The 15,250-nt window shown below is 43.1% G+C and overlaps 1 non-coding gene across 1 annotated transcript; it reads left to right on the top strand.

Moving 5' to 3' along the window:
- The first annotated feature begins 14,717 nt into the window (after window positions 1-14,717).
- TRNAV-AAC (transfer RNA valine (anticodon AAC)) lies at window positions 14,718-14,790 on the top strand. Its single transcript has one exon. It is a non-coding gene; the product is annotated as a tRNA-Val (tRNA).
- The last annotated feature ends 460 nt before the right edge of the window (window positions 14,791-15,250 follow it).

The raw sequence follows: 15,250 nt of genomic DNA, 5'->3' as shown, positions 1-15,250 counted from the left end.
TATTAATCACACAGCAGATTTCTAGCCAAGATGGAGTAGCAGAGATTGGATTTATTTTTCTCACCTGAAATGACAACAAAATGAAAAAAATACATTAAATAGTGGTTTTCAAAACAGTGGTCATTAGGTAACAAAGCACAGCCATCCCTGAGGGATGGGAAAGAAAAGGTATGAGCCCAGCTCACTGCGTTGAGAGGGTCTCCAGGCTGTGGTGCAGGAAGGGGCAACTGAGGCACAGCCTAGCCGAGTCCCTAAGTTGAGAAGATGGAGATGAGAGTCTGGAGAGACCAAGGTGGCTAGGAAAAGGAGAAAGCTGTTCAGAGAGAGAATTTCTGAGATCTGCAGGGAATTCCCCTCAAGCATACAGCAGAGCAGTGATCAGTTATGAGTATGAGACAAATCAGACCTGGGAAAGAACCATTTCAAAGGATTAAATGAAATAACACTCAGTCCGCACACTGCACTGGAAATAGCGTCAGTTCCCAACAGCCAGAAAGAAGAACATCTTACTTCATCAGGCATGTGACAGAATAATGTGAAGAGTCATATCTCAGCTAAGGTGAGTCATGAAAGACATAAAAAGACCAAGATCTGACTTCTGGAGATGAAAACTGATACATTGGATGGGATTAAGAGCAGATTAGATATTGTAGAAGAAAAGATTAGTGAACATAAAAACATCATAGCATTAGAACCTATCCAAAATGAAACAGAATGAGAAAGAAAATGAAAACAGGACCAGTGAAGTAGGAGACAACTTCTAGTATCCTAATGTGTAATTAGAGTCCCTGAAAAAAAAAGAGGGTGGGTTGTGGATGGAAAATATATTTGAAGAAATAATGGCCAAAAATTTTCCAAATTTGATGGAAACTATAAATTTATAGATCCAAGAATCTCAACAAGCCCCAAGCACGTGCACACACACGTGCGCGCACATACACACGCTATGAAGAAGTCCAGTTTGGAGTGTCGGAGGATTTCTTCTCTGGCTTATTGCTCTTAAACTAAAACATGCAAGCCATAACTTGTCACTGACTTTGGTCCAAATAACAAAACATCAAGCTTCGGATACTCCACAGATTAGCATAAATGTGTTACCTGGAATAGTCCAGAATAGTGAAAATGTCCTTTCCTGTACACTGGCCAGCTATACAAAAGCTATTTTACCTTTTTGAAGTAAAGACTTAAAAAATTGATCAATCTATCAGTTAAAAAGTTCACAATGTTAGTTAAGATTAAACAAACTGATTTTTGGGCCCTATACTCATGTTCGGGCCCGGTCTGACTAGAAAAATGGGTATGAAGGAGATTCCAAATTTCTTATAATATTTGTGATCATACTCACACTTTTTTTGCCTTCTTCCACTCACGTTCATGTGTTTAAATGTTGGTACAGAGCCATTATTCTATGGTAACATCCAAATGATTATTATGTATCAACAAGAGACTGATCTAATGGTCAAACTGTCTCCATTAGAAGCAGAATTTTGACCAAACGCTGGCAAGTTAAAAATTCTGAAGAGGAAAATGGTACAAACTTGGTTTAAGGGTTCCAACAGATGGACACTTGCAGAAATAACTCATCATGTACAGTCTCTAGCTAAACTTTCAGTGCTATCCAGAAAACCCCAAAATCACTGAAATTGGTTTCCCCCATGACCCAATGAAATTGCTCCCAGGGTAGACTGTTCAGACTTTCCTTTTAGAGATCCCAGAATATCAGTTTATGAGAGAGAGAGAGAGAGAGAGAGAGAGAGAGAGAAGAGATATCTTTACCATTCTCTCATTATGTTTTCTTTTCTCCCCCTCACCTATTTTGTTTTAATATAATTTTTTTTGGAGGGAGCTTTGTTTGAAGATCAACAATTCTTTCTTATATACAAGAGTGAATTGTGTACGGATAATTGCCTCTGAATTATTTTTTAATATTATCAATTAATATACACACATTACATACAAACGTATACACACATTTATAAATCTCATGGTTAACTTTGTAAATGAAAATGTGAGTTTACATTTATACACCCTGGATCCTTTAAAAAAAAAATGCAGGAGGGCAGCAGGATGAAGCGAGCAGAGTACAGAAAGCTCTCAGCAGAACTGAAGAGCAAAGAGAATTCTGCTATAAACCAAAAAACTAAAAGCCAGGCTATAAAAGAGAAATATATCTCTATGGTTCAAAAAAGCTGTTTGTTATGCTGAAATACATTTTTTTTTTTTAATGTCCAGAGTCTCTCTAATGCTCAGATCACAACCCCAGGTGGCCCAGATGCTGGACTTGGACATTAGAAAAGGACTTGAAAATAAATGTAAGAACTATGTAAAATGACCTAGCAAATAAAAAATAGACAACACATGTGATCAAGTGAACAATTTCAACAGAGCAATGAAAAACTATAAAAAGTAACACAATGGAAATGTAAATAAAACAGGATCCGAGATCAAGAATCTATTCATGGTATTGAGAAAAGACTACGCACAACAAAATATGAAATGGTGAAATTGAAGTTGAGTTAAGAGCAATTATAAAATAGAAACACAATGACAAAGGGGAATAAAAACAGAACGGGGCGGGGGGGGGGGGGTGTGGTGAGAAGTAAACAGTGGAAACGGACTCACATGATTCAGTTATTGCAGTTATCAGATAGGAACACTAAAATATGTTTCAGGTAGTCAAGGCCATAGATGATGACAAGATGAAAACTTACACCAGAGATTAGCAATTCAAAAATAAAATGAAATTTTAATTTAAAAAAATTTTAAAAATTAAAAATAAAGTGGAAATTCCAGAACTGAACTATTTAACTCATTTTAAAAAACAATGTATATGGTTTTATAGCTGTTTGGACCCAGTAGAAGAGGAATTAGAAATTGAAAAATAAAGTATCTAGTTGATGTATAGAGAGCTAAAAGGAAGGGAGATTCAGACAGGAGAGTAGAAAAAGTATAGGTCATGTTATAAAGGGCTAACATACATGTATTCAAAGTCTCACGTAGGAGATGGAAATTGGATTAAAAGCAATTTTGTAAAATATAATGGCCAATTAAAAAAAAATAACCGATGAGCTTTAAGGCAAATGTACAAAAAATTCTATCAACTCCAAACAGGTTAAAAACGAGAGTACTGAATCTAGAGACATGATTGTAAAATTGCTGAAAATCAAAGGCAAACGAAAAGTCATACAAACATCCAGAAGGAAAAAATTCACATTGACTATTAAAGGGCTAAAATACTACAATTTTTAATTGACAACTTAATCCCTGACAAAATATCTTTCAAAGTAAAGATGAAATAAAGATCTTTCCAGATAAGCAGCCAAACTTCACTTCTATTAAGACCTCAATGAAAGAATAAACAAATCTGTTAAATTTACGAATCAGCCCCACATTAAGTATCCATTACTCATATTCAAGGATATGAACAAAATATTTTAAGGACTTTAACAAAGTGGAAAGTAACAGAATGAAAATCAAAATAGTCATTAACAGCATGTAACGTTTATAGAGATTTTTTTGTTTTTTAAGCAATGCACAAACTATCAACTACAAGTAGTGAAGTTCGGTGAGGGTGGGAGTTTGGAAGGTTAAAATTGACTTCATGTTAAATGAAACCCCTACAGGTTTCCCTATTGTGAGAGAAAGAAATCCAACATTGCATTGGCATACATTCATTATTATGGGATGAAAAAGTAAAACATCATTATGCTAAATTTATTAGTCAGACTTACAGCATTATACTCCAGCGTTTGATCACTATATTCTTGAAAAAGGACGGAGGGGTCAAAATCTGGAGAGTTCCCACAGGGGAACAGTGCAAATCACTATAGATGCTTTTAATAATTCATTTAGGAAAACAAACACGAGAATTGTTTCGATTGGAAATTGTCTTCAAGAAAATAAGTGTTGAGAAAATATCGTTTTGATATTTTTCCAGTAAAAGCAAGGTTGAACAAGGAGAATATGCTTAAAAGTTTCTCTAGAAATTGATTGGTTGGTACTATGAGCGAAAGGGTACACAGATATGAAAACCGGCTGGTGAAAGAGGTGGTCTCTCCATTGATAGAGCTGTCCAGGGAGAAACTGGCAGCCTTGTGTCGGGTGTGGCCAGTAATCAGAAGGCTGAGTTTCCTCGGGTTCTGTAGCTACCTCTACATTCTAATTCTGATTATGGCTGGAGACCTGGCACCTTGAGTCATTCCCATGGCCCTATTGTTCATGTGTCAGTGACTTGGGATTTGAGCTTTGCCATCTAATGCTTTGTTTCTGTCTTCATGACTCTCAAAACTTGTGGGTGATAAAAAGGTTTTCTGAATTCCGAAGGGACACTCGCAGGGAACTTTAACTGTAAGTATCAAAAATACTCATCCCTTAGCCCAGTATAAAGCCCATTCGTTTTCAGCATTGTTTGCTTGTTTTTTTCTTCTAAAACACTCTGGACCCACCTCTTCCTCCTCATAGCAGGACCTCTCCCTATTTGCCCTTTCCGTCAACCCAGTGGGTCACCAGGGTCCTCATGGCTGAGGAGGAACTCGTCAAGGGAGTGTATTATACGCTTCATTCTTTACCTCCTTGGAGGTTCTGCTCTTGTGATTTTCATGCCTCTATGGCCTCTTTATAATCCAACTTCTTTAAACCATAATTTTGTTTTGATACTTCTGTGTATCCTTGGAAAAAAGTCTGGCTATTGTGGAGGCCCAGACACATTTCTTTTCCATCTTTCCTTTTAAAGGAGGCAGTAACAGGGTTCTTCGTGAGACAATGCTCCAACTGAAGGCTGGGATGCATCAGCCCTTAGAAAAGAAGGGACCTGCTGAGAAGGAAGTGACTGAGCAGACGACTCTGCCTGAGGAAGCGGGATTCTCCTCTGTGTCCCTCAGCAGAGTAAGAGTAAGAGACTCTTTGTTCAGAGACTTCCACTGTCAGAATTAAGCCATTGCCAACAGAGCAGTTTTCAGTGTCTGCATCCGGGCTCTGTACCTTAACTGCAGGGCTTTCTCTTAAGACCTTTCTGCAAATTCCTTAGAGAAAAGTCTATAGTATTTTCATTATTAATTATATTATTCAGAGTAATTTGGTGTTATTCTAACAACATATGTATTCAGCAAACATATGATCTTGCAAGCACATGAGTGCTTGAAATTTCTTGGAAATCTCCAGTCATGTGAGTGATGTCTTTTCTGCATTGCTGGGAGCACGTAAGACTCTCCTGTTACCTCAGATGTTAGCCTGGTGAATGCTGACCCATCCCAGTGCCAGAGGAGGTAGATTTATACAGAGGCTCCTTTATCTCCACTCCATTCTCTGCAGAAGCACATGTCCCCGGTTTCTGGAAGGGCATTTTTGATAAGCTCGTTTTTTAAAATAAGCTTACAAAATTTCCAAATAATGGCCTGTTGGCTAGAGTTCTCAAACTACCTTTTATGGCAGTTTTCCTATAACTCTTCAAAGATATTCAAATAATATGGGGTTAATCCATTATGCATTTACCTATTATGGGGTTAATAATATGGGGTTAATCCATTATCCATTATGATGAGCACCAGTTACTGAAATACTAAATGGTCACTAACTTGCTTAGTCATTGGGGCACAGCTTTGGAGGTGATTAAAACTGCTCATGCTCCATTATTGGGTCACTGTCCATTTGTACCACTTACATTTCCCTGACCCAGACAATAACGTCAGAGCTAGAAAAACCTTAGTCAGTCAGTTTCACTTCCTCATTTCAGAACTGAGAACATGCAGGCCCAAAAACACAGTCAATCACCCCATCAAAGTTGCACAATAGCCTTCGGGGAAATAGTAGAATCCTGGGCTCTCAATTTCATAAAGCCTATATATGCTTTGTCAAATACATTTTGAAAATGTATATTCTTGTGATTATTCTTTTTAAAAAACAGACTTTACTTTGGAGAAGTTTTAAGTTCAAAGCAAAATTGACTGGAAAATACAAGGAGTTCCCTGTACACCCCCATTCCACACATACATAGTCTCCTCCCCCACTAGCAACATGTCCACAATACAACCTATGTCAGGTCCAGTAGCATTAAGGTGTGGACGGAAAAAGGGCCACATGTTAAACCTGACAAGCTCAGGAGACTGAAAATAACCACATAGGATGGTGTGAACATAAAAATTCCTAACTAAGGTGGGCCATGGCGGGAAGTCACATCCTTGGCCTGTAGCTTCCTTGACAAAGGTCAATCTTTACCTTAAGTGAGCCTGTCTGTTGTCTTTTTGCATCTGAGATAACATAACCTTGGAATGTTAGAGTAATCCCTTTTTCTGGACCCCCCAGGAGGCACAACCCAGCACACCAGAGCAAGAAACTACAAAATCCCTCATTGTGACCTTGTTCCCCAAATACCATCTCGATATGTTGTAAAATGCTATTAACAATCCCATACCCACCAATGTAAAAGTGTGTGTCTCTCCATTTTGCTTTCTATCCAATCCCAGAGATCCTCCATCCCTCACTTTGCTTTTCCCCACCCCTTAATCTACAACCAATGGATTTCATGTAACCCTCCTCCTTTGATTCTAATGTATAAAATAACTTGCAAAACGGCCATTTTCTGGAGCATTTTCTCAATCCGTTGAGACTTTGCTTCCCAGGAATTGTCGTCAGTTTGGCTCAAATAGACTCTTAGCAAGCTTTCTCTTAGGCTGGATGTTTTTTTATTGACAAAGGTTTTCTGCACATGGGGACAGACTGCCAGCAATGAAGTTTATCGTGATTATGGGCCATCCTTTAGAGACCAAAGCTTCCTCCCAATACTAGATAAATTGGCCAAAAGCATTAGTTGAACGGCCAACAGATGGATGCCCAGTGTTTTTGTAAAGCCATTTTCCTGTCATCCAAGCATGTATATATAGGAGCTGGTTCTAATATCAACTGAGAGTCTTCCTGGGCAACTATTTTGATTAGTAAAGAAAGGTATGTATTGAATGGTGGGCCTTAGTAGATAAAGAAAATCCCTAACAGAAAAAGGAACATGAGTCCTTTCCAGCTCCGGATGGGGACGCAGAAGTCGTAACGATGTTACTGCCCAAGAACAGGATTGCCATTTATGAGCTCCTTCTTAAGGAGGGAGTGGTGGCGGCCAAGAGGGATGTTCACAGGCCCAAACACCCTGAGCTGGCAGACAAGAATGCGCCTAATCTTCACGTCATGAAAGCCACGCAGTCTCTCAATCACGAGGCTGTGCGAAGGAACAGTTTGCCTGGAGACATCTCTACTGGTACCTTACCAACGAGGGTACCCAGTATATCCCTGATTACCTCCACCTGCCCCGGAGATCGTGCTGGCCACTTTGCGCCGCAGCTGGCCTGAGACGGGCAGGCCAAGGCCCGAAGGTCTGGAGGGCGAGCGACCTGCAAGACTCATGCCAAGGGAAGCTGACAGAGACACACCTACAGACGGAGCGCTGTGCCTCCTGGTGCTGACAAAAAGCCGAGGCCGGGGCTGGGTCAGCAACCGAATTCCAGTTTAGAGGCGGATTTGGTCGCGCACGTGGTCAACCCAGTAAAGTGGGAGCGGTTATTTGGTATTGAATGAGCTTGTGACGGAAAAAAAAACAACAACCTTGTGTGTCTGTCTTTGCATAATATAGTCTGATCAGGAATGTTTTAAAAGTCAATATAAACGGGGCGAGACTGGATTGGTTGGGGGGAAGTCCCACGGCAGGGGCACACGATCAACAATCTCAGTAAAGTTGGAGCGATTATTAGTGTTTGAATAAACTTTGGAGAGAAAATGGTCTCAGCAAACTGGGAGCGATTTTAGTGTTGAATAAACTTGTGGTGAGAAAAAAAAAAGGAACGTGAGTTTGAGCATTCTGTTAGGTTGTACAGCAGAACTATCACAATAATTGCCATTAAAGTAAGTCCCAGAAAAAGAGGACCCAGCAGAATCTTGTTCCGTGGCCTTGGGCGTAAGCTGGCTACCTTGTGTTATTGTCTGCTTCAAGGGAAGATTTTCCCCTGGAAATCCTTAATTTTAAGTCAGCCATAGGTTGACATGGCTAAGAGTCTGGGGGCAGAGAGGAGGGATTCTCTTGAATTGATAGATATGGACCCAAGGTTCAATATCGTATAATTTAACTGCTGTGTGAGAAATTAAAAGAACCTCCTAGGTCCTTTTCCATTGAAGTTCAAGTGCTGTTTTCATGGATATCTCTTCCAGAACACCCACTCTCCAGGTTCCAGTATATGGGTGTGCAGTCACACAACAGCCTAGCCAACTGTCCCCCCGTGTCTTTCCTTAAGGAAAGAAGAGTCTGTGAGACTGTGCCTTTCTGGGACTCTGTTCCATCCTTGTGTTTACACCTTATGTCTCTCTGTCTGGTCCCCAAAAGATGGTTTGCAGCCAAAGACGGGTAAGACATCTCACAGGAGATACAACCTAAGCCATGCTGAGTGGGGACCCCCAATGAGCTGCCTTAGAAAAATATGGGAAGGGGCCTTGCCTCCCCTGCCCCCGCCTGGGAAAAGCTGTTGCCAGCTCTGGCTTTTCCCTGGCACCTGTTTGTGAGAGAAGTAATGAGGGCAACAAAGATCAGTTCTCTCCACTTGTCTCAACGGAGCTGCTACAATATGAGAGACTTGACCCTGAGAGGGTACATACCGTAGTTAAGACATCATGCGACCTTGTGCTTCGGCTGTTGACAGACAAAGGGTGATTGAAATAAACACTTTTCTGCTATGATGTATGAGTCTCACAGACCGTGTAAGAAACAATGTTACTTTCTTGTATTTGTATACCTATCAATAAAAACCTCCAGTCGGCCTTATTCTGGGCTCCAGTCCTCTGAGACTGAGAGACCCCTGGCCTTCAGAGAGATTTAACTGCATTAAGTCTCCGTTTGTTTCTTTCTTAAAAACTTAACCCAAGCCGCCCCTTCTCACACCCTCACTGCCGGTGTTGCGCTGGACGCAACGTGGGTGTAAAGACTTCACCAAGTGGAGGGTCTCTGAAAGCTTCCGCAATCTGTTGGATATAAGCTTTTGCATATTGCATTAGTGCGTTACAGTATTGGGTTAAATTAGCATTTACAAGGGCAGGATAGAGTTCTATCATCAAAGGCATGGGTTGCCCAGTGATGATTTCAGAAGGTGCTAACTTATGTTTCACAAGAGGCATTGACCTCGTTGTCATAAGGAATAAGGATAACGCCTTAGGCCAAGGTATTCCTGTGGTTTCAGTCAATTTTGCCAATTTTAGAATATCACTGGTATGTACAACCTTTCCTAAAGACAGAGGATGATAGTGCCATAATATTTGAATAAGCTTGTTTAATTGTTTTATAACCTGTCCAGTAAAGTGAGTCTCTCTACCACTTGAAATTTCATTTGGGATTCCCCACAATGGAAAACCATCTTCTAATAATTTCTTTGCTACAGTGGTGGCATCAGCTTTCCAACATGGGAAAGCTTCTACCTATCTAAAAAATAGACGTACTGTTACAGTACATATTAATAGCTCATAGAAGGAGACAATTGAAAAAGTCTAGTTGTAAATATTCAAATGGTCCAGATGGTGGGGGAGAAGACCCTGCCGTTATTTTAATGGTTTTAACCAAGTTATGTGATTGACAGTTTAAACATTGATTAGAAACCTGTTGTTCTAATTTAGAACAATCACCCTACTAATATTTTTTTCATAATTTGAGTCCTTTTGTCAGTTCCATGGTAGGTAGTCACATGAAGTGCTTGCAAGAGTAGTGATTTCAGGAAGCACCCAGGCAGCCATTTGGGCCCTTCCTAAAGTCCTCTTTTTATGTTAAATTTGCATCCTTGATGCAACTTTTGTTTTTCAGCATCAGATAAAAAAATATTTTGTCTATTACACAAATTGTCTTAAGCAATCTGATTTGGATCTATAGTGGACCACAAGTTGTGGAAATTCAGGAAAATGGCTTTACAAAAAGGTTTGGTATCTTAATTAGTCCAGTATCCAGCAGCTGTCTAACGACATGCGAAATGTTGGACAGAACTGTCAATAAAGTACAGGGTGGTTTTAAAGATTCAATGTTGGGGGATAACCTGCCCTGATCCCCATTCTAGCTCCTTCCAACACCTGAATTACCTGTTCCAGACCAGTAACTGACCAGTGACTCTGAGCCTGAGGCAAATTTTAGCTTCTCAGGAAACAGCTACTTAACACCTATGCCCCCTGCTGGCACAAAACAAACAACACTGCCAAGGTCCCACGACAAAGGGGTGAAATCAGAAGCCACTGGATCCGCTCTGGCACACCTACAGAAACACAGAGGACGTGGAGTTGGCCTCGTAAGTTTATCATTACCAAAGTAATGACGGATAATCTGTCTTCTTTTTGACAAGTTCAGTACTTTACAGGCTTTGCTCCAATCATCCCAACATTTAAAATAAATTGCAATCCTGACCATATTTCTAAAAAGGCAATGTAGGTATTTTACCCTCACTTTGCAGATGGAGAAACTGAGGCACAAAGAAGTAAAGTGACGTCTCAAAAATGCAATGGGAGGGTAGAGCGTACTGGGGCTAAAACCCAAGCTTGTTGATTCCTGCTACATACATCTAACCGCTTTGCCTCTCTCAGGAACAAGATGAACTAAAACATTCTCTTCTACTCATTTCTGTAACAAATAGTAGTTAGTCAGCCAGGATATTATGGGATTCTAAGTCAGTTCAGATCATTTTTTGGAGATCATTTTTTTCAGATCATCATTTTTTTTGAACGCCTATGGGAAAAAACACCATACTAGCTAGTTACACGGGAGGATACAGAAGCAATAGGGGGTCCCAATGAAAAATCATACATATCTTTGTCAGATGACATTTACTAGAATATTCTTACTAACATAGTGTGTTAAGGTCAAAAATTAGAATCTACGTGAGAGCCCACCCATAGTAGAAAGGGCAAATAAATTGTGTTATATTCCAAGAGTGGATATTATAGAGCAATGACAAATGGATACAGCATGTTTGTCATTTGGAGCAGAGTGCTGAGGGCTACGCATCTGAGTGACTCTAACCAACCTTGAATTTGCCTTGAGATTAAATACCACTTTAGAGATCAGCGTGAGAAGCCCTTAGGCAAGAAAGCTCTAGGTAAATTGGCATTGAGCAAGGCCTTGAGGAAGATGGAGGAGGAAAATGAGGAAACTCGTGGGCCACTCTGAGCTTCTCGGGAGCACAGGGGCCCCAGAGGAGTAACAGAGACGGATCATCAGTCCGTTGCAGGACTGATTCCACATAGTGAGTAAGGTGAGGGAACAGCGCTGGTCTCATCTCAGAAGACAGTTCCTTCCGTTTGTCATTGTAAATCCAAGATTAGGTCGGGGACACTTTCAGCACTTCAAGGTAGGAAATAGGGGAGTTGTTGCGTCCAGCGCAACACGGGCAGTGAGGGTGCGAGAAGGGGCGGCTTGGGTTAAGTTTTTAAGAAAGAAAGAAACAGAGACTTAATGCAGTTAAATCTCTCCGAAGGCCAGGGGTCCCTCAGTCTCAGAGGACTGGAGCCCAGAATAAGGCCAACTGGAGGTTTTTATTGATAGGTATACAAATACAAGAAAGTAACATTGTTTCTTACACGGTCTGTGAGACTCATACATCATAGCAGAAAAATGTTTATTCCAATCACCCTTTGTCTGTCAACAGCCGAAGCACAAGGTCGCATGATGTCTTAACTACGGTATGTACCCTCTCAGGGTCAAGTCTTTCATATCGTAACAGCTCCGTTGAGACAAGTGGAGAGAACTGATCTTTGTTGCCCTCATTACTTCTCTCACAAACAGGTGCCAGGAAAAGCCAGAGCTGGCAACAGCTTTTCCCAGGCGGGGGCAGGGGAGGCAAGGCCCCTTCCCATATTTTTCTAAGACAGCTCATTGGGGGTCCCCACTCAGCATGGCTTAGGTTGTATCTCCCGTGAGATATCTTACTCGTCTTTGGCTGCAAACCATCTTTTGGGGACCAGACAGAGAAACATAAGGTGTAAACACAAGGATGGAACAGAGTCCCAGAAAGGCACAGTCTCACAGACTCTTCTTTCCTTAAGGAAAGACACGGGGGGACAGTTGACTAGGCTGTTGTGTGACTACAGGGAGTCACATATGACCCCCACTTTACAGCTGAGAAATTTGTTATATAGACAACAGTGACAGGGTTAAGGATAATTCAGGCCTTCTGAACCCAGTTGAAGGGGGACAACTCACAATCTCCAACAGTTACAGAGAGAAGGCTAGCCCAAAACTCGGCTGTAGGATGCTGAGATCATGTCAGCAAAGCAGGGAGTGTGTGTTGCCTGGTGTCCCTGTCATCTGTGGGAGCGTGGATGGGGAAAGGAAGAAAGCAGAGCTGGGCAGCAAAAAGAATGTATGTTTAGATGCTGCCTGGAACGCATCCTGAAGGGAGTCACTTTGCTCCTCTGCACTTACTTCCAGAAGCAGCTGCAGGCAAAGACAGAGACGGTGGGAGCTCAGGGTTGAACAACTGGCATCTAGCAGGCTGTACACCGCACAAGCAAGCAAGTCAGCGCCGGATCCAAATTCTGGATTTCCTAGGTAGGGGAGAAATACTCCTCTTTAGATTCCCATGCTCTTGTGCGGGACTTGACAGCAGAAAATGCCATTTGGATCTGGAAAGAGATGCCATTTTATATAAAAGGCTTCCCAGCCCCTGCTCCAACCCCCTTTCTCTATTTTTCTAACTCATCTTCTGCTCTCACAGTCCTGGTTTTTGCACCTTTCTGCCCACCTTTTTGCCCTTTGTAGCTACAGTTTTAGGAGCATTTGCTACAATGAAAACAAGACAAGACAATGGCGACTTCTTCATACTGTCTCTTAAATGCAACACAGAAAACAAGATGGAATCCTTGGAAATCCATGATGGGTTGGTTTGAGAACTACTGGTGGGGTCTGCGACCTACTTGGCGAGAAGTACTAGCTAAGCAACTCTAAGAGTTGCCACTACAACTGGGGTATTTCTCAGGGGAAGCTCCTGTGTTACAGAAGCGGGTGGGGTGGGGGCAATAAGGGGATTCAGGTGGTGTGGTGGGAATCTGACCAACCACTGCCCCAAACCCACTGCCCCAAACCCAGGATGTGGGCATTGTAGAGCAGCAAATGGAGCATTAAGAGAAAACCCTGTCAAATCTCAGATTGTGACAGCCTAGATGGAAACACTGCTCTCACCCACCACCAAAGAGGGGCCGCTGTCTTGTCCTTCAACTTTAGGATTGGATGCCCGAGCCCTCAGAGCTCAACTTAAGGACAGTGATCCTAGAGTACTCACTGGACCACCCAGACCCAGAGTGGGCATGCATCTCTACCTGCCCAGTGCCATTTAATAGTCACTTCTAGACTGACCACACATGTAACACTGAATTGTTAAAAGTAGAACATGGATCACTACTGTCTCCTGCAGAAATAGCTTGGCTTTTTTCACCCAGTGATATAGCTATCTTGGAAAATCATGGGGTGAAGGAGGTTTCCTGGGGATGACTCTTCCTCTCCTGCATAACAGAAATAGGAGACAGCTAAACAATCTAATGGGAAGAGCTCACGTGATCAATCCTCCAGGCACACAGCTTTTGGCCCAGGCTTTGGCTACTAAGGAGGTAAGTAGTTGGATGGAAAAGGGAAACCACACCAGATCATTTACCATGTGGAAATGATTAAACAATAATTGGATGCTTAACATGCAAAAAACAAACATCAAGTTAAAACAGGTAAAAAGAGCAGGAAGCAGTTACCTTACCTAGAGCTGAAAAATCAAAGGGGATATGCTGGGGCTGCTAGAGTCTGGAAACTTGGTCCAGAGGTCCCAAGGAGCTGGAACCCAGAGAGAGCTCTGAGGATACTACCTAGCTATTGCTGTTAGCACAGGCAATCAGAGGGGGCCCCCAGAACTAGGACTGAAACTTTGCGTGGAGGGTCATTACCTGGCTAGTGCTGGTTCTTCAGGAGTTAGAAGGCGGGACCCTGCAACGCTGGCACCTGGCATCTAAGGAGGGGGGAGAAGTCCACCTTTGTGTCTGCAGAACCTGAACAAGGCCCCTCGCAGAACTGAGATCCAGACCTCTGGGGTGGGGGATGGGGACACTGCCAAGCTGGTGTTGGGATTCCTTTTGCCTGGAGGACACCGGAGAAGCGCAGAGGCGCAAGGGCTTGCGTGGAAAGAGGGCGCAGGTCCCGCGCGTCGGAGCAGAGGGGAGGGAAGGGGGGGGGAGCGGGACCTTCGGTTCCTGGGTAGATTCCAGGCACCCGCCGATCGGCAAGAGCCAGGAGCACTGACCGCCGGCGCCGTGAAAAGGGCCCGGGCGGCGTGTGTCCCCAGCCCGAGAGGGGCGGTGTCCACACTGCTGGGCGGCGCGGATGGACACAGACGCACCCAACCCGCCGGCTCCTGCAGCTGCCGGGAGCGGAGGCATCGGTGGGGACTACTCGGGCACCCCGGCGCTGAGTTCAAGAATGGAAACCCGCGTTCGATGCGGGATCCCGAAGCCAAACTTTTTTTTTTTTTTTTTGGGTGGGGGGACAGCGCCAGGGTCCTCGCTTCGGGGGGTAGGCGCGGAACCCCAAGCAAGAGCCTCTCGGGAGCCGCAGTCTCCTGGTCTGAGGGATCACCGGTGCTTCCCGGGGCGCTTTTCAGTTCAAAAAATTGATAGCTAGAGGCGTTGTAGCACGTCCTACGGTTTTCATGAGGATATCATTAGTGCCCTTCCCCATCCAGGTTTCCGTAGTGTAGTGGTTATCACGTTCGCCTAACACGCGAAAGGTCCCCGGTTCGAAACCGGGCGGAAACAGTACCCTTTTCTTGAAAGTTACATTCACGTTTAACAACAACAAAAGGAGGGCAAAGGGGTGGGCTTTGGAAGCCTACTCAGCTCTTTTTTCCAGTCACAAGACACGTGGCTGGAGTTCAATTCTCACCTGAAAGCCTTGTCACCACGACGAACGAGGCCTCCCTTGTCTCCTCTAAATCACACTGGATCGCCTGCCACAACCACTTAGTCCAACCAGGCACACTTCAGGTTACCCTTAGATCAAGAACTCCACTAACCTGCTCAGCTAGCGCCTCAATCTTCTCTACCTGCTGGCTGGCATTAAGCCTCTAAAAACCAGGCAGTTCTTCCCGGCGAAGCGCACTTGGCTCTCCTCCATCCCAGCTAGCTTGTGGAACAGGTTGATTTATGTGATCGAATAAAAGAAAACCAACCGAAGTCCGCATCTGGGGCTCGAGCAAAGAAGTTTCATGCTCCCCTA

The sequence above is a fragment of the Rhinolophus sinicus genome, chromosome 7 (genome assembly GCF_057876585.1).
Source record: "Rhinolophus sinicus isolate RSI-liver-muscle chromosome 7, RSI-T2T, whole genome shotgun sequence".
Classification (NCBI taxonomy): Eukaryota; Metazoa; Chordata; class Mammalia; order Chiroptera; family Rhinolophidae; genus Rhinolophus; species Rhinolophus sinicus.
This window is presented reverse-complemented; position numbering and strand designations above follow the sequence as displayed.